This window comes from Nicotiana tabacum, chromosome 11 (assembly GCF_000715075.1).
Source record: "Nicotiana tabacum cultivar K326 chromosome 11, ASM71507v2, whole genome shotgun sequence".
NCBI lineage: Eukaryota > Viridiplantae > Streptophyta > Magnoliopsida > Solanales > Solanaceae > Nicotiana > Nicotiana tabacum.
This window is the reverse complement of record NC_134090.1, coordinates 152,880,784-152,905,093: the sequence shown is the minus strand read 5'-3', so window position 1 is coordinate 152,905,093 and position 24,310 is coordinate 152,880,784. Positions and strand designations below refer to the sequence as shown.

Sequence of the window (24,310 nt, the reverse complement as noted above, 5' to 3'; positions counted from 1 at the left end):
GTCCTATTTCTGCCATAACACTAAAAGGCCTTCATATACTTCGAAAAAATCGGTTAAATCAGGCTACCCTCGGCAAAAGCAAATTATAAGGGGCTTCGATATATTCAGCCCTCGAATAATGCAAAGGCTTCAATAACATCAGCCTTCGAAAAAACCTCAAGAGGTATTCGATTAAATGTTGCATATCAAATTACAAATGAGGTTCCAATCAATCAAACCTCCAAAAAACCCAAACGGGTACAAAAAACACATGTTAAGGCATATAAAATTTTCACTAAGTCCTTTAGCCGAAAAAAGGAAAGATTTATAGCCATTTTAGAGGCCGAATTGGCCCCACCTAAAGAGCCTAAGGGAAAACCTAAAAGAGCCTAAGGGCTAACCCAAAAGACCTTAAGGGCCAATAATTAAAGAGCTTTAAGGCCAAAGCACACCATGCTCAAAGACCTTACCCAGATCGGACTCAAAAGTATCGAGCTAAAACTTAGCTCGAAGATTGAACCTTAAGTGGTAACCTATTATTGATCGTTGATCAAAATACAAAAATTTGAGGGTCTACTCTACCCCGAATTTGATTCAACGATCAGAGGTTAGAGCATCAAAAATTTAACAAACGCTCAAGGAAACTCCTTTTATATAAATATTGCACGGGGGTCCTACAAAGCAAAAAATTGCAAAAAGATAGAAAAAGTTCTACCTACTCCAGAGGGGCATTCCCCCCCCCCCCCCGACCTGTTGCTTCCGCGGGACCAACCTCTTCCCCGGGGGTAACTTCTTCGGCAACCCCCTCCTCTTCATCATCTTTGGCGTCATCGGAGGAAAGGACAAATTTGGCATCTGCCTTAGCTTGCTTTATCTCCTCGGAAATATCAAAGCCCTTAGTGTGAATCTCTTCGAGGGTCTCCATTCGAGATCGGTGTCGGACATAGTCATTGCTTCTTTTTTTCTCGATCAGAAGCCTCTCTCAACTCTATCTGAGCATCGGCATCATCTTTCAAATAGATGTCCACCGTCTTGTCGGCCTTGGCCTGTATTACACTTGCCTTGGACCTGACTTCCACCACTTCGGCCTTGGCCTTCGCAATACCAGCCTCGAGCTCAGCTATTCTGCCAGCTTGAACCAAGTTGCTCCCTTGAGCATTTCAAAGTTTAATCTTGAGGGCTGATACCTTCTCCAGTGCAGCATTTTTTGCCAAAACAACGGTGTCCATCTTCGCCTTCCATTCATTGCACTCGGCTCGGACTTGATCGACCTCGCCCCGGAGCTATCTGATCATATCTAGCTTTTGCTGCAGCTGAGACATTGAAGTATTAGCCTCCAAAGACGGGAGAGGTAGCCCATATTTTTTCAGAATAGAGGTTACCTACTTTTCTAGCTCACTCTCGTATTCAAGAGCTTTGGTCAACTCCGATCGGAGATGTTGCAGTTCTTCCTCCTTTTTGTCAAGGAGAAGCCTAAGTGTTTTCTCCTCTTTCGAAGCCTTACGTAATTCGACTTCACAATGGTGCAATCAGTCTTCAATTTGTCAAAGGCCTACACAAAGGAAATGAATGATTAATTAAACAGAAGAAGAAAAGTATGGCATTGGAGAAATATTAGGGCCGCTAAAAACATACAATTAAACAAAAATGTTGAGCCTCCTCAAAGATTGAGCTCGCATCCACTGGGTCGGCCTCATCGACCCCGACAAATTAACCCTGGAAGGGGCCGTTTTTACTCGGGACTCTGCCGAGCTCAGACGTCTTCACATTATGAGCATCCCTAATGGTATCCTCAAAGAAGGCTGGAAACAACGAGGGTTGACCTGCTGTCATGGCCTCGGGGATATCACCCCAGGCGCTCTGTTCAGTTAGAAAAGCTTTGAAACTCGCTCCTTTTGGAGTATTTCAAGAAATCTGAGAAGCAGTTGTCGCGTTAGGTGATGCAGGGCCTTCATCCCCCTTTTCTTTTAAAGCTCCTTCCTCGAGGCTAGAGGCCCCGAACTCAGCAGGCTTTACAACCTCGGAAGATTTCCTAGTTCTAGTCACCAGCGTTGAACCCTCCATCTCATCACTATCATCATCCATAAACTGGTGGGCCGAGTCAACATCCACACTGATGACGATGCTTCTCTTACCCCTCCGAGCGGGCTCTACTTGGCTTTGGGTGTCCTCTCACTTCGAGGACCTCTTTCTCTTGTTATCCTCCTTTGGCTTTAGAGCCGAAGATCCTACTTCCTCCCTAGAAGGGGGAGGCCTCATCTCAAAGAACTCACCAATACCTACAATAGAGGAATTAGGTCACATGAAGAAAAATATTCTTAATGAGGAAAGAAACATTATGGCACGTACTGTGATGTTTCGCTTCCCACTTGCCCTTCGACAAGTCTTGCCATTTGCATTTGTCGTATGGTGAAGTAGCAGCTAGTTTGCAAATCGAGTCCTCGATGTCGAGGATCATATTAGGCATCCACAAAACCGCTGCAGAGAGGGGAAAGGAGTAATTATGCAAAGTTTTGCAAAATTTATGGAAAAAAACTAAAAGAATTCCACTCACGTTCGAAATTCCATTCCTCGGGGAACGGCAGGAACTTCTCGGGAATAATATCGACGGTCTTCACCTGGATGAATCGGCTCATCTAACCTCGATCCTTGCCTTCGCCATTACTAGCGAAGAAGGACTTGGTTGATCGGCGTTGGAGTTGATTAAACCTCAGAAATGTTGAGGTCGATATAATCGGATGAGGTGGCTAAGGGTGAACTCGAGACCGGCCTTTTCACTTGAGAACCTCATCATTATTACGATCCTCCAAAAAGACGGATGAATTTGGCCCAGCATTACTTGATATCTTCGGAGAATTCGAGCACGAGCAGGTCGAGGGGACCCAACGTAAATGGTATGTATATACACTCAGGAACCCCTCTACGTAAGTTGTGATGTCCTACCCTCGAGAAGGTATTTGCAGAACAACCTTCTCTCCCCATTTACACTCCTTCCTCACAGCATCGAGATAACTTTCCTCAATTGACCTTATGTACCTCGATGCATGCTCTCGACGACTGGCAACGTCAGGAGGGTTCTCGACTATAAAGTCCTTTTTTAAGGAAAATTTGCCCGGTATGATCTCATGAAGAGCATGCGGTTTACCACCGGCCTGATGAGAAGTATAAGTAGAGTTCCCTTCTTTCTGAGGAACAGACTTGGAAGCTTTTGCCATCAGTGCTTTAGAAAAAGAAGGAAGAAATAAATGAATCGGCGAGGTTTTGAGCCGATGTGACGAGGTAACTGGAGGTGAAAAGGAAACGTATAGAATAGAATAGGTGTTGCAAGGTGGAAAAGTCCTTAATGAGAGGAGAAAACAAGTATATATAGAGGAAGGCGGCGACGGTTCATTAGTATTGATGGCCGATGGCTCATACGTGCATTTATTGCTTTTGGGGAATAGAACCGACGGGATGCTTCGGTCATTTCAATGCTTACGTCATAAGAGTGGTGCCATCATAAAGGACTTCGAGAATTCAAAAAGTTTCATATCATTTCACTCTAAGAAACGCGGCGACTATCTGTATACGGTCGAGATCGGAGAGCTCAATTTCGAGGGCTGAACAGAATCCCGGGCTCGAGTTCGGGGTAGCACGAAGTAAAGACTAGATTTGGCTGGAAAATGCATACCTCGAGGGAGCAAATCGAAGACCCGCCATGATCTGCCTTGAGGGCAGTACATTTTCGATAACACTCAAGAAAGAGCGGGAATTCCCCAAGAACACGTGGGTCAGGGTATAAATTAAGGGATAAGATTTGTACGAAAGAGTACAAGTTCGTACTAGGTTGTTATACATCTGTACCAATAGAATTCTTTACCATAATTGGAAATGTATCATATTAGAGTTTTCCCCTTCTATATAAAGGGGACCCCAATCTTTGTAAAAGATATCTCATTCACTGCAATAGAACATTCTGCTCTACTTTTCGCGTTTATCGTGCTCAACAATTGATCTTCAGCTTTACTTTATTGTTCATACTTTATTGGTTCTTAGCTCACCTCGAGGCCCCCGAGATTATCGAGCTCGAGGTCCCCGCTGCTCCAGCAACACTGGTTTGATTCATCAATTCTTCTTACTGAAACCTAATATTACTTGTATATTCACTAGTATTGGAATAAATCACATATCTTTAAAATCACAAATTATCTTTAATTGTTACTCACATTTTTCGAGGTAAACATCCCCCTTTTTCGTATCTTTTCACCAATAGTATGGGCAGATTATCCTATACACCTTCGTACTCCCTGCCTAAAAAGGTGAATTATGCACATTCTCTAAGATATTATGGCACAAGTTACTGCCTGGGATCAGATACTTGTTCGGGCGTACGAGAAACTTTTGGCAAGCGGTATCGTATTTATATAATCTTTTTACCATAAGCGAGGCTTGGCCCAATGGTTTAGTTAAATATTATTGCTGAAGGAGTCAAGGAGGTATAGGTTCAATTCTTCGTCGTCTCAAATTTGTAACAAAGACGATTGCTCAAAAATGTTCAAAAATCAGAATGTCCAGATCTAACCTCGAACCTACACTACCAGAAATCCGGAAAAAAGCGACCAAAATTGGTCTGTGGGAAAAAGAGACCAAAGTTGGTCGCTAAACTAGCGAAAATAATAAAATAAATAAAAGAAACAAAATAGCAACCAAGGTTGGTCGCTACTTGGTTGCTATATTAGTCAAAATGTTGACTGGACTGGTCAGACTTTCTTGGTCAAACATTTACTGAGATTAGTGACCAATGTTGGTCGCTAAAGTGGGACCCACCTACAAAATTTTAATAATTATATTATTATTTTAAAAAAATTATAAAATATAAATATATATAATATAAAAATGGCGACCAACGTTGGTCGCTACTTAAAGGGTAGGCAGATACCGACCAACTTTGGTCGCTTAAATGGGGCCCAGTTATACAATTTTAATAATTATATTATTAATTTAAATATTATATGAAATATAATTAAATCTGATTTAAATATAGCGACCAACTTTGGTCGCTAAACTAAATTCTTGAATAAATAGCGACCAAAGTTGGTCTCTATTCAGGTCAACAATGGTCAAAATTAAAAATCACTTTTGTATTTACTATCTAAATAATATAAATATAAGCCGTTAATACTTTTGTAATACAAGGGATGAATAGTACTATGAATCGTGCGTCTCTCTCTCTCTCTCTCTCTCTCTCTCTCTCTCTCTCTCTCTCTCTCTCTCTCTCTCTCTCTCTCTATATATATATATATATATATATATATATATATATATATATATACTTACGCTATATTATGCACTGAGTATAAGTCTATTAGGTAATATTATATCGAATATAGCTTACATATATAATATATATACTTACGCTATACTATGCACTAAGTATAAGTGTATTAGGTAATACTGTATCGAATATAGCTTATATATATACTATATATACTTACGCTATACTATGCACTAAGTATAAGTGTATTAGGTAGTATTATATCGAATATAACTTATGTAAGCACGTGATTTTTGCCCTATATGAGAAATACTCCAAAAAAATGCAAAATAAAATGATTTTTCTTGGTGTGCAATTTTGAGTATTTTTGTGACATTTTTGGATTATTATTTATATTTGTCTGTGTTTGTTTATTTGCTAAATTAATAAAAAATACAAAAATATGTCGCATTTGCATGTAGGATTTAATTCTATAAGGTAGTATTATATCGAATATAGCTTATATAATATATATATATATATATATATATATATATATATATATATATATATATATATATATATATATATATATACTTATGCTATACTATGCACTGAGTATAAGTGTATTAGGTAATACTGTATCGAATATAGCTTATATATATATAATATATATATACTTACGCTATACTATGCACTGCGTATAAGTGTATTAGGTCATACTGTATCGAATATAGCTTATATATATAATATATATATACTTACGCTATACTATGCACTAAGTATAAGTGTATTAAGTAATACTGTATCGAATATAGCTTATATATATACTATATATACTTACACTATACTATGCACTAAGTATAAGTGTATTAGGTAGTATTATATCGAATATAACTTATATATATATAATATATATACTTACGCTATACTATGCACTGAGTATAAGTGTATTAGGTCATACTGTATAGAATATAGCTTATATATATATATATATTATATATACTTACGCTATACTATGCACTAAGTATAAGTGTATTAGGTAATACTGTATCGAATATAGCTTATGTATATATATATAATATATATACTTACGTTATACTATGCACTAAGTATAAGTGTATTAGGTAGTATTATATCGAATATAGCTTATATATATATATATATAATATATATACTTACGTTATACTATGCACTAAGTATAAGTGTATTAGGTAGTATTATATCGAATATATATATATATATATGCTATATATATTTTTTTTAAATTGAATTAAAATCCTAAATTTATACTATATATGTACATAATTTTAAATTGTATTACACACACACACACACACACATATATATATATATATATATATATATATATATATATATATATATATATATATATATATATATAATTAAAATCCTAAATTTATACTACATATATATATATATAATTTTAAACTGAATTAAGAGTAATATAATTTTTTTAGAAATAGCGACCAACTTTGGTCGCTATTTCTAAAAATTCAAAACTGATTTACCTACCAAAATAGCGACCAACTGTGGTCGCTATTTTTAATTCCAGAGTGTCAAAACCGGGATCCCCTCCCATTCTTTCTAAAAAATTCCCAAAATCTCTCTTTTCTCTCTCACACTCAAACCCACCCCCCCCCCCTTCCAACTCCCAGCACCAGATGCCCCACCCACGCCACCAACGACCACCGCCCAACTGTCGTCGCCCCGTCGCCCCGTCGCCTCTGCCGCTGTTGCGTCTCTCTCCTTCTCCACCTCCCAAAAATTCTAGATTATAATTACAATTTATATCTTTTGTGTAAGCTTATAATGTTTTGTTTATTAGCTATGAATTAGTTTCAAATGGCTAGTGTTTCAATTGATTATTTAACATAGTATTTTATAGAAACCTAGGGTTTAGGTTGTATTTATCATTATTTAACATTTTATAAAAATCTAGGGTTTATAGAAATCTAGGATATAAATTGAAACTTTTGGAATATGAGTTGAATTTTTAGGATATGAATTGAAACTTTTAGGATATGAGTTGAATTTTTGGGATATAAATAGAAATTTTAGGATATGACTTGAACTTTTGTGGATATGAATTGAACCTTTAGGATATAAATTGAACTTTTAGTTTATGTTTAAACTCGTAGGATAAGAATTGATGAACTTTTAGTTTTTAGGTTTTGTTCTTGTGAATTGAACTTGTACGATATAAATTGAAGTTTTTATGTATGACTTGAACTTTTTACGATATGAGTTGAAACTTTTAGGATATGAGTTGAACTTTTAGGAAATAAATTAGACATTTAGGATATGTATTGAACCTTTAGGATATGACTTGAAGTTTTAGTTTATGTTTAAACTCGTAAGATATGAATATAACTTTTAGTTTTTAGGTTTTGTTCTTGTGAATTGAACTTGTAGGATATAAATTGAAGCTTTTAGGATATGAGTTAAATTTTTAGGATATGAATTGAAACTTTTATGATATGAGTTGAACTTTTAGGAAATAAATTGAACCTTTAGCATATGTATTGAACCTTTAGGATATGACTTAAACTTTTAGTTTATGTTTAAACTCGTTGGATATGAATATAACTTTTAGTTTTTAGGTTTTGTTCTTGTGAATTGAACTTGTAGGATATAAATGAAACTTTTAGGATATGAGTTGAATTTTTAGGATATAAATAGAAATTTTAGGATATGACTTGAACTTTTGTGGATATAAATTGAACCTTTAGGATATAAATTGAACTTTGAGTTTATGTTTAAACTCGTAGGATAAGAATTGATGAACTTTTAGTTTTTAGGTTTTGTTCTTGTGAATTGAACTTGTACGATGACTTGAACTTTTTACGATACGAGTTGAAACTTTTAGGATATGAGTTGAACTTTTAGGAAATAAATTGAACCTTTAGGATATGTATTGAACCTTTAGGATATGACTTGAAGTTTTAGTTTATGTTTAAACTCGTAAGATATGAATATAACTTTTAGTTTTTAGGTTTTGTTCTTGTGAATTGAACTTATAGGATATAAATTGAAGATTTTATGTATGACTTGAACTTTTTAGGATATGAATTGAAACTTTTAGGATATGAGTTGAACTTTTAGGAAATAAATTGAACCTTTAGGATATGTATTGAACCTTTAGGATATGACTTGAAGTTTTAGTTTATGTTTAAACTCGTAAGATATGAATATAACTTTTAGTTTTTAGGTTTTGTTCTTGCGAATTGAACTTGTACGATATAAATTGAAGCTTTTATGTATGACTTGAACTTTTTACGATATGAATTGAAACTTTTAGGATATGAGTTGAACTTTTAGGAAATAAATTGAACTTTTAGGATATGTATTGATTCTTTAGGATATGACTTGAAGTTTTAGTTTATGTTTAAACTCGTAAAATATAAATATAACTTTTAGTTTTTAGGTTTTGTTCTTGTGAATTGAACTTGTAGGATATAAATTGAAGCTTTTATGTATGACTTGAACTTTTTAGGATATGAATTGAAACTTTTAGGATATGAGTTGAACTTTTAGGAAATAAATTGAACCTTTAGGATATGTATTGAACCTTTAGGATATGACTTGAACTTTTAGTTTATGTTTAAACTCGTAGGATATGAATATAACTTTTAGTTTTTAGGTTTTGTTCTTGTGAATTGAATTTTTAGGATATGAATTGAAACTTTTAGGATATGAGTTGAATTTTTAGGATATAAATAGAAATTTTAGGATATGACTTGAACTTTTGTGGATATAAATTGAACCTTTAGGATATAAATTGAACTTTGAGTTTATGTTTAAACTCGTAGGATAAGAATTGATGAACTTTTAGTTTTTAGGTTTTGTTCTTGTGAATTGAACTTGTACGATATAAATTGAAGTTTTTATGTATGACTTGAACTTTTTACGATATGAGTTGAAACTTTTAGGATATGAGTTGAACTTTTAGGAAATAAATTGGACCTTCAGGATATGTATTGAACCTTTAGGATATGACTTGAAGTTTTAGTTTATGTTTAAACTCGTAAGATAAGAATATAACTTTTAGTTTTTAGGTTTTGTTCTTGTGAATTGAACTTGTAGGATATAAATTGAAGATTTTATGTATGACTTGAACTTTTTATGATATGAATTGAAACTTTTAGGATATGAGTTGAACTTTTAGGAAATAAATTGAACCTTTAGGATATGTATTGAACCTTTAGGATATGACTTGAACTTTTAGTTTATGTTTAAACTCGTAGGATATGAATATAACTTTTAGTTTTTAGGTTTTGTTCTTGTGAATTGAATTTTTAGGATATGAATTGAAACTTTTAGGATATGAGTTGAATTTTTAGGATATAAATAGAAATTTTAGGATATGACTTGAACTTTTGTGGATATGAATTGAACCGTTAGGATATAAATTGAACTTTTAGTTTATGTTTAAACTCGTAGGATAAGAATTGATGAACTTTTAGTTTTTAGGTTTTTTTCTTGTGAATTGAACTTGTACGATATAAATTGAAGCTTTTATGTACGACTTGAACTTTTTACGATATGAGTTGAAACTTTTAGGATATGAGTTGAACTTTTAGGAAATAAATTGAACCTTTAGGATATGTATTGAGCCTTTAGGATATGACTTGAAGTTTTAGTTTATGTTTAAACTCGTAAGATATGAATATAACTTTTAGTTTTTAGGTTTTGTTCTTGTGAATTGAACTTGTAGGATATAAATTGAAGATTTTATGTATGACTTGAACTTTTTAGGATATGAATTGAAACTTTTAGGATATGAGTTGAACTTTTAGGAAATAAATTGAACCTTTAAGATATGACTTGAACTTTTAGTTTATGTTTAAACTCGTAGGATATGAATATAACTTTTAGTTTTTAGGTTTTGTTCTTGTGAATTGAATTTTTAGGATATGAATTGAAATTTTTAGGATACGAGTTGAATTTTTAGGATATAAATAGAAATTTTAGGATATGACTTGAACTTTTGTGGATGTGAATTGAACCGTTAGGATATAAATTGAACTTTTAGTTTATGTTTAAACTCGTAGGATAAGAATTGATGAACTTTTAGTTTTTAGATTTTGTTCTTGTGAATTGAACTTGTACGATATAAATTGAAGCTTTTTATGAATGACTTGAACTTTTTACGATATGAGTTGAAACTTTTAGGATATGAGTTGAACTTTTAGGAAATAAATTGAACCTTTAGGATATGACTTGATGTTTTAGTTTATGTTTAAACTCGTAAGATATGAATATAACTTTTAGTTTTTAGGTTTTGTTCTTGTGAATTGAATTTGTAGGATATAAATTGAAGCTTTTTGTATGACTTGAACTTTTTAGGATATGAATTAAAACTTTTAGGATATGAGTTGAACTTTTAGGAAATAAACTGAACCCTTAGCATATGTATTGAACCTTTAGGATATGACTTGATGTCACGACCTAAATCCCGGTCGTGATGGCGCCCAACACACTACTAGGCAAGCCCGACCATTATTCAACACTTAACCCAATTTATCAAAAATAGTGGGAAAAAATATCAATTAAGCAAGATTAAAGTACTGAAAATTTTAACAAAATACACAATATAATCTCACTATGACACGGTGTCACGAATCTGAGCCTCTAGAATACAGAATATCATCCTAATACATGGTATATCCAAAGTCTGATATGCGGAAATAAAGAGATAGGATAGGAGGGAGAAGATCAATGGCTGCGAACGCCGTGCAGCTACCTCGATACTCCCAGAGGCTGCATCTGCTGATCAACTGGATCTACTGAGCCTGAGACTACCCTGGATCTGCACACAAGGTGCAGGAAGTAAAGTGAGTACTCCGACCCAGTGAGTAATAAAAGTAACTACAGTCCGAAGATAAGAAAATCCAGTAAATACACAAAGTAAGCTAAAATCCAAATATACAACAACATATGGAACTGAGCAGCTAAACACTAGTATAAATACAAATACATGAATGCAATACAATGCATATGATGGTACATTCCAGTACCCACTGCGGCGTGCAGCCCGAGCCATCCATATTTATTTATCGTCGACGACGCTCACTGGGGGTGTGTACAGACTCCGGAGGGGCTCCTACAGCCCAAGCGCAATATCTTGGTCAGTCATTGTTACCTGACCGGTCAGCCATTGTTACCTGACCAATTTATATCATACAGTGCCATTGTTACCACTGTTCAAGTATATCATCCAGTGTCATTGTTACCACTATTTCAAGTATATCACACAGTGTCATTGTTACCACTGTTTCAAGTATATCACATAGTGTCATTGTTACCACTGTTTCAAGTATATCACACAGTGTCATTGTTACCACTGTTTCAAGTCACTTTATAATCAGTCCAGAAAATAATATAATAAGCCCATTGGGCATTTACAAAACAGAAGTTCCCAACCCGGAATACATTTAAAATATCATTTAAGTTTTCAACACTTAGAATTATGGCTGAGTTTGCAAAACGGCATTTAAAACCTTGGATTGAAATTAAATGATATGCAAATCATGCTAAGCAGTAATATCAATCCTCGAAGGATTTTACAAATCGGCACAAGGCCCCAAATATGGTATCAAGCCCCGTAATATCAATGAAGTATGTGTATCAATCACCAGTATAGTATAAACATCACACGGGATGGACCAAGTCACAATCCCCAATAGTATCCGACCCTGCACTCGCCATGGAGTGCGTGTCATGCCTCAATATTGCGTTACGGTGTGAAATTTCGGGGTTTCAAACCCTCAGAACAGCATTTACATCTATTACTCACCTCTAACCGGCCGTAGACTAGTCCGCAATGCCCTTTCCTCTTGAATGGACCTCTTCGCGCGTCGAATCTAGTCAAAACCACAACGAATATGTTACAATAGGCTAAGGAAATATAACCCAATCAAAAAGACTCGAAAAATGTCAAAAATCCCGAAATTAGTAAAACCCAAGTCTCGGGCCCACATCTCGAAATTCAGAAATTTTTACATCAATACGACCCTTATCTCGCCGCGAGTCTATACATACCAAATTCATAAAAATCGGAGTTCATTTGACCCCTCAAATCACCATTTAATTCTCTTAAGTTTCAAGCCCTAAACCACCATTTTTGTCCATAAATTACTTGAGTTTTCAGCTCTAATCCATGTATTTAACTTGAAAATAAGTAGAAACAACTCATCTTTGATGCTTGATGAAATCCCCCTTGAAATTCTCTCCAAAATAATCCAAGCCAAATGAAAGAAATGAAAGAAATAAGCCGAATCCGTGTTTAAAAGAATCTGCCTGTGCTTCGTCGAGTTGTACCTTGCACTTGTGCTATACAAGTTATACATCCTATTAAAATTGTTCCTTGTCGGACACCTTCTGTTTAAACACCCATAACGTCTTGTATAAATATCCAAATGATAAACGGTTTGAATATTTAGAAACTAGACTCAAAGATCTTTAATTTGATAGGTTGTACACTATATAACTCTTTATATATCCCAAGATATGAGATTCTAAATCGGCTCCATGAAATCAGAAAATTTCTGGAGAAACTGCTCCACCAATCATCTTTAATCAATCATAAATTTCTCTACAAATATCCAAATTACGATTTCTTTAGCTTTCTGGAAACTAGATATGAAGGGCTACAACTTTCATTTTTGAATCATCTCAAAATTCCTTGTAGATCAAAAGATATAGGCCTCCGAAGTACACTCCACGATTGCAGTCTAAAGACCTTCTGCAGAAATTTCTGCAGCTTTTTCTTTTCTTTTTGGTCCGAATTTCATTCCGTTAACCTTCCGAAATCCACCCGAGGCCCTCGGGACCTTAACCAATTATATCAACATGTCCCACAATATCATTCAAACTTGTCCCAATCTTTGAAGCACCCAAAATAACATCAAATCATCATCGGATTCAAGCCTATGAATCTCACGAACTTCCAAATTCTATTTTTGATCAAAAACCCAACCAAACCACGTCTGAATGACCTCAAATTTTGCAGACAAGTCCAAATTGACATAACGAAGCTACAAAAACTCTCGGAATTCCATTCCGACCCTCGGATCAAAATCTCACCTATCAACCGGAATTCGCCAAAATACTAACTTTGCCAATTCAAGCTTAATTCTACACCGGTCATCACAAAAATATTCCGGACACACTCCTAAGTCCCAAATCACCTAACGAAGCTATCCGAACCATAAAATTTGCATTTCTAGCTCTCTAACACATAAGTCAATATTCGATTGACTTTTCCAACTTAAGCTTCCTTAAAAGAGACTAAGTGTCTCAAACCTTACCAAAATCATCCCGGGATGACTTCAAATTTTGCACACAAGTCACATTCGACATTACGGACTTGCCCCATCTTTCGGAACCGCATTCCGACCGCGATATCAAAATTTCCACTTCCGGTCGAATTTCTCAAAAACCTTCAAATTTCTATATTTAGCCAAATGACTTCAAAATGACCTCCGGACATCCGAATTCACTTCCGATCGCGCTCCCAACTCCAGAATCACCATACGGAGCTATTCCTAGACTCGGAATCCCAAACGGATTTCTATAACACTGAAATGCCTTCCAACCCAAATTTATGAAATTCTTCTAAAGTACTAACTTTCACAGTATACGCTGAAATGCTCACGGGTTACCCAAAACCAAATCCGGATATACGCCCAAGTCCGAAATCATCATACAAATATGCTGGAACTTTCAGATCCCAATTCCGAGGTCGTTTACTCAAAATTCTAATCCTAGTTCATTTCTTCAATTTTAAGCTTTCAAAATGAGAATTTCCATTTAGATTTGACTCCAAACTTCCTGAATTTTAATTCTGACCATACACACAAGTCAATATACCTGAGATGAAGCCGCTCATGGCCTCAAACTGCTGAATGACGCGCCAGAGCTCAAAACGACCGGTCGGGTCGTTACAATCTCCCCCACTTAAACATACGTTCGTCCTCGAACGTGCTGAGAACTACACTGAAGTAGTCCAAAATCACTTGTTTAACACATCATGCACTTTCCCATGCTACCACTACTCCGTTGAGCACATTAGCTCGATAATTCTGTAGATATACTTATTTATTCAAGCAAATAAGCCATTAGGCCCAATTCCAACATCCTGAATTTTCCTGCCAAGCCTGTTTCCATCATACGACCACCATATCAATCTCCACACGTTGTACCCAAACATGACTGCATAACTTTGCTGAATTCACACTTTGCATCACTTACTCATAGAACCACAATAACATTCTTTAAACATAATGGTCGAAATTCCACGAATCTGATGCTCCCATTGCATCTCATGATCTACACAGGTCTTGCTCTAGTTTTTTTTTTAATATTTTTTTTTCAACACCGATACGACTGAAGAGATGTGCCGAAATTCACAACCAACTGTTGAATCAACAATTCATTGGATCTACACTCCTGACAAGTTCCATTACCTTGTCCCAAACCAAAGAATGATCTTTGCTCTATAATATACTTCATATAATCAGTTTGTACTGACCCCAAATCTAGTAACCTCGTCTCACCCAGTACGAACTGCTCAGGCAATAAGCCACCTCAGACATAATCAAAAATCCCACAAGGCGCCACAATGTGCCAGTATGCTATCAATTCGAACGCGATACAAAAGGAAGGCGAACTCTAGAAGGAACTACTCAACTCGCACACTAACATAAACTTCCTCAGAAAACAGGAAAACAGAACACACAAAAGCAAATATGGGCACTGAACTGAACATCACACTGTTGCGGCGTGCAACCCGATCCAAACAACATACCCATGGCGGTGTGCCACCCGATCCACATATAGAACTCACATAAGGAGATATACGTCGAGCTGAATAGCTCATCACATCAAAATACCGAACATCGGTCATAAACACACTAAGGTGCATAATATCATTCCCAAGGAAACATATAGCGCTATAGGCTACAAACTCAAGCACAACTGAGGTGCGATACATGATCTAAGTCTCATCCTGCTCATATAACATCACTGCTGAGCGGAACCTCAACACATAAGGAATTTACCAAGCCGTATCACAACTCATACGGTGCAATATATATTTACATGAATTAACTGACCACAAAATAAGACTGCGACTATCCTTCCATAAAGAGCGCATTGCTGAAATAAACACAACTAGCCTGACGTAAGGCTCACTTCCACATTTAAATCTATCCACGACCTCAAGTCGATCCTGATCGTGCCAAGCTAGGCCAATAATCTTTCACAGGTCCATAACCCAATAAACAGAGTGCCCTCCAGGCATAAATTCTCAAATGGATGATATTACCAAAATCCTCATACTTGGTTTAAATTTCTAATTAATCAAGTGACTACATGTCACACTTATACAATATTTTGTGGGACAAGCTCCCACCATCTTCCGAAATAATTAACGGGTCTGCACATCCAAACCACCAGCTGCACTAACGCTGAAAAGCGATCAAGAATCACTAACCAGGATGCAAAGCCTTTCTCACAGAACACCGACCTCAGGTGATACTGACGTCAATACCCATCTTACTCAAAACACTGAAACTCATATACTGCTCATCCGAGATCGTGACATTACAGTCATTAACCAATCTGCAACCTTGGTCCTTACTTCAAATTCCATGCCACTCACTGCACCTCACGTGCCAATATACGATAGACGCGATTTCCATCACAACTCTGGAACCGCCAATAGGCTAATACTTCATCACATAAGACTTTCCATTTAACTCACTTCAGGAGAACTATAGCAGCATACAGGCGAATCCTCATAATCGTCGAATATGTCAATCTCTAAGTAGTTGTCCAAGCCACCATAACACTTTCTGGGATCCACCTACTCATAATAGGCCCTAACAAAAGCATGCTTCAGATTAACATCAATCACTGCGGCCAACAAGGCTCACATGCATAACTCGATCACGCTGGACGAACGATCACTGACACCAGTATACCAACTCAACTATGGCTAATCAATCTACTTCCTTCCAATTTATCCTTTATTGCCTTAGAAATAATAATATCTCCCTTTAACACCTAACTTATTTCAATCAAACTCACCCCGAGTGACCTTAAATCACGAGACCATGCTATCTCAAATACCATGACCATTTCATGTATGTCAAATGCTACACCGCAAGTCAAAACATCATAAAACATTCTGTGCCTTTCTTCATAAGCTGCTTCAAAAGCTTGACTATTAACTGTAATTATAGACTCAAAATCATTAGGCACCACACTTTACCTCTTGAATTAACTAGGACCGCTATTGAGAGCCACCCAGCTCTGACTTGGCCCCGAATGCAACCAACTCTAATGAATTTTATAACATATGAATACCCTCTCGATAAAGCACCCAGAGGGATCACTTCCCTTGAAGCCTGCACCTATACGAGGCATAAATCATGAATCTTCCCTCAAGTCTGAACATGAGCCAATAAGGCTAACCATAGCATGCATCCAACAATTCATTTACTCAAATTACCACTCATGGAACTTTTCCGTAGCTGCAATAACCCACCAATACGCCAATAATAAGAATTCACGCAGGTAATAAACCGTGCAATCAGCTAATCAACAGCAAGCTCCCCAACTTGGCTCGAAGCCATAGATCACAACACATATACTCCATTGCTGCCGTAATATCATGGTGAGATTAAACTCACTCCATCATAAGCTCGTGGAAACACGAATCATATGGAATTTTAACTCTTCTGCAATTCTTGCATTTACTCACACAACAGCTAAGCCCACTTACTAAGTCCTAAATTTTTCAAATATTTCGGCAGAGCCTCCGTTGTAATTGGTCCTATCCACCTGCCAGAGAATCACCAAAACCATCCTAACAACACATCCACAACTTGACAAAGCATCACAATGCATATCAATTACATAAATCTAAATTGATACATGGACATGCATTGCACCTATTTGAATCATAACACATAGAAAATACCCTTCAACCCTCCATTATTGGGCTATTCAATCAAGTAGGAACATATTCTTCCTTTAATATTTTCGACCTTCGAGGTGGTCTCCTTGACTCAACGATTTCGTCATAATACATTTACGGAAGCGATCTCAGCTCCCAGACTTATCTAACTAGGAGACACGAAAAATATTCTTCACGCGCCCATAACTCGAGCTACTCAACAAATCACAATAAGAAACGAATCACTTAACAGTTCATCTACTATCCAGTAGGTTTCTTCGCCACTACTAAGTCATACAAATACACCTCGCAACACTAACATACTCATCACGTGGATATCCAACCGTCATTCCGGCTAACAAGGACAATAATGAACATATGAGTTCAAAACACTTGCTCACAAAATCAGCACATTGGTGCTCAAGCCATTGGCAAAGATTTGGCCTCAAGTCCTCCTGACTGGTCTAACTTCAAACTTACAGAGATTACACCTCGCCCCTCGATCGGGGAATCAAAAGCCATCGAGACACATCTGATACTGAGCGCCCGTTGGTGCATACGATCACGCGGAAGGAATTTCAAAAGTTTCTTTTCAAGCTAAATCAAGGACGCACGATAAGAATTCAAGAATGTGAAGTTTTCCTAAAGATTCTGCAGCCTCCCGAGGATAAGTACAGACGTCTCCGTACCGATCCACGAGACTCTACTAAACCGGCTCATGACTCGTGAGACCAAGTAACCTAGGCTCTGATACCAACTTTGTCACGACCCAAATCCTGGTCGTGATGGCACCCAACACACTACTAGGCAAGCCCGACCATTATTCAACACTTAACCCAATTTATCAAAAATAGTGGAAAAAAATATCAATTAAGCAAGATTAAAGTACTGAAAATTTTAACAAAATACAGAATATAATCTCACTATGACCCGGTGTCACGAATCTGAGCCTCTAGAATACAGAATATCATCCTAATACATGGTATATCCAAAGTCTGATATGCGGAAATAAAAAGATAGGATAGGAGGGAGAAGATCAATGGCTGTGAACGCCGTGCAGCTACCTCGATACTCCCAGAGGCTGCATCTGCTGATCAACTGGATCTACTGAGCCTGAGACTGCCCTGGATCTGCACACAAGGTGCAGGGAGTAAAGTGAGTACTCGGACCCAGTGAGTAATAAAAGTAACTACAGTCCGAAGATAAGAAAATCCAGTAAATACACAAAGTAAGCTAAAATCCAAATGTACAACAACATATGGAACTGAGCAGCTAAACACTAGTATAAATACAAATACATGAATGCAATGCAATGCATATGATGGTACATTCCAATACCCACTGCGGCGTGCAGCCCGAGCCATCCATATTTATTTATCGTCGACGACGCTCACTGGGGTGTGTACAGACTTCGGAGGGGCTCCTACAGCCCAAGCGCAATATCTTGGTCAGTCATTGTTACCTGACCAGTCAGCCATTGTTACCTGACCAATTTATATCATACAGTGCCATTGTTACCATTGTTCAAGTATATCATCCAGTGTCATTGTTACCACTATTTCAAGTATATCACACAGTGTCATTGTTACCACTGTTTCAAGTATATCACACAGTGTCATTGTTACCACTGTTTCAAGTATATCACACAGTGTCATTGTTACCACTGTTTCAAGTCACTTTATAATCAGTCCAGAAAATAATATAATAAGCCCCTTGGGCATTTACAAAACAGAAGTTCCCAGCCCGGAATACATTTAAAATATCATTTAAGTTTTCAACACTTAGAATTATGGCTGAGTTTGCAAAACAGCATTTAAAACCTTGGACTGAAATTAAATGATATGCAAATCATGCTAAGCAGTAATATCAATCCTCGAAGGATTTTACAAATCGGCACAAGGCCCCAAATATGGCACCAAGCCCCGTAATATCAATGAAGTATGTGTATCAATCACCAGTATAGTATAAACATCACACGGGATGGACCAAGTCACAATCCCCAATAGTATCCGACCCTGCACTCGCCATGGAGTGCGTGTCACACCTCAATATTGCATTACGATGTGAAAGTTCGGGGTTTCAAACCCTCAGAACAGCATTTACATCTATTACTCACCTCTAACCGGCCGTAAACTAGTCTGCAATGCCCTTTCCTCTTGAATCGACCTCTTCACGCGTCGAATCTAGTCAAAACCACAACGAATATGTTACAATAGGCTAAGGGAATATAACCCAATCGAAAAGACTCGAAAAATGTCGAAAATCCCGAAATTAGTAAAACCCGAGCCTCGGGCCCACATCTCGAAATTCAGAAATTTTTACATCAGTACGACCCTTATCTCGCCACCAGTCTATACATACCAAATTCATAAAAATCGGAGTTCATTTGACCCCTCAAATCACCATTTAATTCTCTTAAGTTTCAAGCCTAAACCACCATTTTTGTCTATAAATTACTTGAGTTTTCAGCTCTAATCCATGTATTTAACTTGAAAATAAGTAGAAACAACTCACCTTTGATGCTTGATGAAATCCCCCTTGAAATTCTCTCCAAAATAATCCAAGCCAAATGAAAGAAATGAAAGAAATAAGCCAAATCCGTGTTTAAAAGAATCTGTCCGTGCTTCGTCGAGTTGTACCTTGCACTTGTGCTATACAAGTTGTACATCCTATTAAAATTGTACCTTATCGGACACCTTCTGTTTAAACACCCATAACGTCTTGTATAAATATTCAAATGACAAACGGTTTGAAGATTTAGAAACTAGACTTAAAGATATTTAATTTGATAGGTTGTACACCATATAACTCTTTATATATCCCGAGATATGAGCTTCTAAATCGGCTCCATAAAATCAGAAAATTTCTGGAGAAACTGCTCCACCAATCATCTTTAATCAATCATAACTTTCTCTACAAATATCCAAATTACGATTTCTTTAGCTTTCTGGAAACTAGATATGAAGGGCTACAACTTTCGTTTTTGAATCATCTCACAATTCCTTGTAGATAAAAAGATATAGGCCTCCGAAGTACACTCCACGATTGCAGTCCAAAGACCTTCTGCAGAAATTTCTGCAGCTTTTTCTTTTCTTTTTGGTCCGAATTTCATTCTGTTAACCTTCCGAAATCCACCCGAGGCCCTCGGGACCTTAACCAATTATATCAACATGTCCCACAATATCATTCAAACTTTTCCCAACCTTCAAAACACCCAAAATAACATCAAAACATCAAATCATCATCGGATTCAAGCCTATGAATCTCACGAACTTCCAAATTCCATTTTTGATAAAAAAAACCCAACCAAACCACGTCTGAATGACCTTAAATTTTGCAGACAAGTCCAAATTGACATAACGAAGCTACAGAAACTCTCGGAATTCCATTCCGACCCTCGGATCAAAATCTCACCTATCAACCGGAATTCGCCAAAATACTAACTTTGTCAATTCAAGCTTAATTCTACACCGGTCATCACAAAAATATTCCGGACACACTCCTAAGTCCCAAATCACCTAACGAAGCTATCCGAACCATAAAATTCGCATTTCGAGCACTCTAACACATAAGTCAATATTCGGTTGACTTTTCTAACTTAAGCTTCCTTAAAAGAGACTAAGTGTCTCAAACCTTACCAAAATCATCCCGGAATGACTTCAAATTTTGCACACAAGTCACATTCGACATTACGGACTTGCCCCATCTTTCGGAACCGCATTCCGACCGCGATATCAAAATTTCCACTTCCGGTCGAATTTTCTCAAAAACCTTCAAATTTCTATATTTAGCCAAATGACTTCAAAATGACCTCCGGACATCCGAATTCACTTCCGATCGCGCTCCCAACTCCAGAATCACCATACGGAGCTATTCCTAGACTCGGAATCCCAAACGGACTTCTATAACACTGAAATGCCTTCCAACCCAAATTTATGAAATTCTTCTAAAGTACTAACTTTCACAGTATACGCTGAAATGCTCACGGGTTACCCAAAACCAAATACGGACATACGCCCAAGTCCGAAATCATCATACGAATATGCTGGAACTTTCAGATCCCAATTCCGAGGTCGTTTACTCAAAATTCTAATCCTAGTTCATTTCTTCAATTTTAAGCTTTCAAAATGAGAATTTCCATTTAGATTTGACTCCAAACTTCCTGAATTTTAATTCTGACCATACACACAAGTCAATATACCTGAGATGAAGCCGCTCATGGCCTCAAACTGTTGAATGACGCGCCAGAGCTCAGAACGACCGATCGGGTCGTTACACTTGAACTTTTAGTTTATGTTTAAACTCGTAGGATATGAATATAACTTTTAGCTTTTAGGTTTTGTTCTTGTGAATTGAACTTGTAGGATATAAATTGAAACTTTTAGGATATGAGTTGAATTTTTAGGATATAAATAGAAATTTTAGGATATGACTTGAACTTTTATGGATATGAATTGAACCGTTAGGATATAAATTGAACTTTTAGTTTATGTTTAAACTCGTAGGATAAGAATTGATGAACTTTTAGTTTTTAGGTTTTGTTCTTGTGAATTGAACTTGTACGATATAAATTGAAGCTTTTATGTATGACTTGAACTTTTTACGATATGAGTTGAAACTTTTAGGATATGAGTTGAACTTTTAGGAAATAAATTGAACCTTTAGGATATGTATTGAACATTTAGGATATGACTTGAAGTTTTAGTTTATGTTTAAACTCGTAAGATATGAATATAACTTTTAGTTTTTAGGTTTTGTTCTTGTGAATTGAACTTGTAGGATATAAATTGAAGCTTTTAGTATATGAGTTGAATTTTTAGGATATGAATTGAAACTTTTAGGATATGAGTTGAACTTTTAGGAAATAAATTGAACCTTTAGCATATGTATTGAACCTTTAGGATATGACTTGAACTTTTAGTTTATGTTTAAACTCGTAGGATATGAATATAACTTTTAGTTTTTAGGTTTTGTTCTTGTGAATTGAATTTTTAGGATATGAATTGAAACTTTTAGGATATGAGTTGAATTTTTAGGATATAAATAGAAATTTTAGGATATGACTTGAACTTTTGTGGATATAAATTGAACATTTAGGATATAAATTGAACTTTGAGTTTATGTTTAAACTCGTAGGATAAGAATTGATGAACTTTTAGTTTTTAGGTTTTGTTCTTGTGAATTGAACTTGTACGATATAAATTGAAGCTTTTATGTATGACTTGAACTTTTTACGATATGAGTTGAAACTTTTAGGATATGAGTTGAACTTTTAGGAAATAAATTGAACGTTTAGGATATGTATTGAACCTTTAGGATATGACTTGAAATTTTAATTTATGTTTAAACTCGTAAGATATGAATATAACTTTTAGTTTTTAGGTTTTGTTCTTGTGAATTGAACTTGTAGGATATAAATTGAAGATTTTATGTATGACTTGAACTTTTTAGGATATGAATTGAAACTTTTAGGATATGAGTTGAACTTTTAGGAAATAAATTGAACCTTTAGCATATGTATTGAACCTTTAGGATATGACTTGAACTTTTAGTTTATGTTTAAACTCGTAGGATATGAATATAACTTTTAGTTTTTAGGTTTTGTTCTTGTGAATTGAATTTTTAGGATATGAGTTGAATTTTTAGGATATAAATAGAAATTTTAGGATATGACTTGAACTTTTGTGGATATGAATTGAACCGTTAGGATATAAATTGAACTTTTAGTTTATTTTTAAACTCGTAGGATAAGAATTGATGAACTTTTAGTTTTTAGGTTTTGTTCTTGTGAATTGAACTTGTACGATATAAATTGAAATTTTACGATATGACTTGAACTTTTTACGATATGAGCTGAACCTTTAGGATATGACTTGAACTTTTGTGGATATGAATTGAAGGTTTAGGATATGAATTGAACTTTTAGTTTATGTTTTGGAATTTTAGATTGCCGGAGGATTATTAGAAGAGGTTGATGACGTTATTAGACATGCAATAGAACTTCCACCAAGAATAACTAAGACACAGTACCTGGCAAAGTGTGCTTTTAATTGTTCTTCTCATTAGCGACAATGATGATGAGAAGGCAATGGCATGTGTTTCAAATAGTGATGGTGTAGGTAGGAATTTAGTATTTTCTAAGTAGATAAAAGAAGAGCTTATAGAGTAATTTTGTACTTCATTTTCCATGAGGAAAAGAAGTTTAATTGAGAGTGACAAGGTTGATGAAGACGGAATGTGTTCCATTGGTCATGGCACTTCCCATAGAATGGGGATCATAAGACTCTATGATGACAGAGATTATAGGAAGTTTTGTTCTAAATTTTCTTTCAAGTCTGATCCGTACAAGCTTAATGTGATATTGGTGATATTTCTTCGGATTCAGACAATGATTTGACCGACAAAAGTATGGAAATGCTCTTAAAAAGAATTAAAGGTAAAAACTTTTCAGCATCCTTCTCTACCAAGAAAAACATTTTACCTTTAATTCTTTTTAAGAGCATTTCCATACTTTTGTCGGTCAAATCATTGTCTGAATCCGAAGAAATATCACCAATATCATATTAAGCTTGTACGGATCAGACTTGGAAGAAAGTTTAGAACAAAACTTCCTATAATCTTTGTCATCATAGAGTCTTATGATCCCCGCTTTATGGGAACTGCCATGACCAACGGAAAACATTCCGTCTTCATCAACGTTGTCACTATCAATCAAACTTTTTTTCCTCTTGGAAAGTGAAGTAGAGAATTCCTCTATAACCTTTTTTATCTACTTAGGAAATGTTAAATCCTACCTATACCATCACTATTTTGAAACACATGTCGTTGCCTTCTCATTATCATTGTAGCTATAGAGATCAACAATTGATCAAAGACACACCCTGTCAGGTACTGTATCCAAGTTATTCTCTGTATCCAAGTTCATCCCGAGTAATAGTACCACGAGGATAATCACCAAAGTCACCAGACAGCTTTATGATGCCAATGAAGCAAGATGAGCTATTCAATGAAACTCGTATTGTAAAGAAGAAGAAAGAGACTGATTCAGAAAGGAGGGTCGAGCCTCGACTATATACATGTAAGTTTTTTACTTTTCATTAAGTATTTTGATA

The 24,310-nt window shown here is 35.9% G+C and overlaps 1 long non-coding RNA gene across 1 annotated transcript; it reads right to left on the bottom strand.

Moving 5' to 3' along the window:
- Nucleotides 1-10,840: 10,840 nt before the first annotated feature.
- LOC142166578 (uncharacterized) lies at nucleotides 10,841-19,828 on the bottom strand. Its single transcript, XR_012696988.1, has 5 exons — nucleotides 19,713-19,828; nucleotides 19,315-19,381; nucleotides 18,263-18,328; nucleotides 12,033-12,099; nucleotides 10,841-11,045 (listed from the first exon to the last, which is right to left on the bottom strand). It is a non-coding gene; the product is annotated as an uncharacterized LOC142166578 (long non-coding RNA).
- Between the last annotated feature and the right edge of the window lie 4,482 nt (nucleotides 19,829-24,310).